Below are 1,396 nucleotides of genomic sequence, written 5' to 3'. Positions count from 1 at the left end.
TCGTTTTGAAATTAAAGATGGTAATAGAAATGTAAAATTACTGATAAAGATAGGAAAAAGAGTCTCACATACAATTATACGATTAGTTTATGATTTAATGTAATTTTTATTTTCATGATTATCTTAAGATCTAATTCAATTTTTAGTTTTAGGTGGGTCTCCAATCGCAGCAATCTCCACTCAGCGAGACCCGGATAATCATATTAATATTTAATATACAATTTCTAATTGCATCAATACGTAATTAGTAGCCATGATACAATTATGAATTGTGTAGTAAATGATAATATGAGCTGATTGGCTGCGATCGCGATTAGTTTTACATAATTATGTAGTCAAAATTTATTTATTATTACCTTTTAAAGGATAGTTAGTAATTGCCACGACTTACATTCCAAATTCGTTCGTAAGTTAATTAACTTTCACTCTGCCCACTGTTCTCAATTACCACGCGTCTAACCGAATTCGTCTTACGAGTGCAGCGTTCAATCTATGGCTCGTTGCAAATTAAGCAAAAATACGACAAATCTAACGAAGTCTTTTAGCTAAATAGACTTTTAGCTAAGTTAAGTTTTTTAGTTAAGGTAGAATTTCAGGAAGAGATTAGGGTGATATAATAGGTCATTGAGGTGATTATAGGAGTTGTGTGACGAACTCTTAAATAATTCTGCAAATTGACGATGTCCGGATAATACATTTCTTCAAATTCATAATTCTGAAAATATATTATATACGTCATGGAATGATTATAATAAGGATGAGAATATACTTATTATCATTTCACTTATTTGGATATTCGATATTGATCAGTATATTAAAAAATGCCCAAAATATTCAAAGTGAAGTATTCGTCGAAAAATTGAAAGGGTGAAACATATCTTTATTTAGATATTATTTCTTTAATTATATTTGTTGAAGTAGTCACCATTTCTAAGAAAACCCTACATCTGGTCTTTTTAGTTTTCTCAAGCACTGAAGTCATTGACAGCGTATAAACAAAAGATTGCGACGAGGACAGACCATAAACAGTAGACAGGCAACGTTGGCTTCGGAGTTTTCAGTTATAGGGTAACACTGCTAGCATGCGGATTTGGACCAGCTCAAATTGTATTCTTACTTATAATTACATTTCTGTATTAAAATATATTTTCTACCTTACAATTTATCCACGAGTTTCTCTGTTTATACATCAAATAACCTCAACATTATTCATAAAAATCTTCAACCTATCGATCGAAATTTCCAATTACCGTCAATTTTCCTAACTTTTGTTCGGTTTGTTAGCAGAAAGCTAAGAATTCGCGAGATGTCAGATAGAATCTTCAGTGTACCGATTACATGAACGCTTCTAGAAATTCATTTGCGTTGCCATTAGTCACAAATAGAACCACAGTAT

General features: G+C 31.4%; 1 long non-coding RNA gene across 1 annotated transcript; it reads left to right on the top strand.

Moving 5' to 3' along the window:
• Nucleotides 1-902: 902 nt before the first annotated feature.
• Nucleotides 903-1,161, top strand: LOC117151894. Its single transcript, XR_004462051.1, has 2 exons — nt 903-977; nt 1,014-1,161. It is a non-coding gene; the product is annotated as an uncharacterized LOC117151894 (long non-coding RNA).
• Nucleotides 1,162-1,396: the final 235 nt, after the last annotated feature.

This window comes from Bombus impatiens, unplaced genomic scaffold (genome assembly GCF_000188095.3).
Source record: "Bombus impatiens unplaced genomic scaffold, BIMP_2.2 scf_0517, whole genome shotgun sequence".
Taxonomy (NCBI): Eukaryota; Metazoa; Arthropoda; class Insecta; order Hymenoptera; family Apidae; genus Bombus; species Bombus impatiens.
Note: the sequence above shows the minus strand (reverse complement) of the source record. Positions and strands in the feature narration are given on the sequence as shown.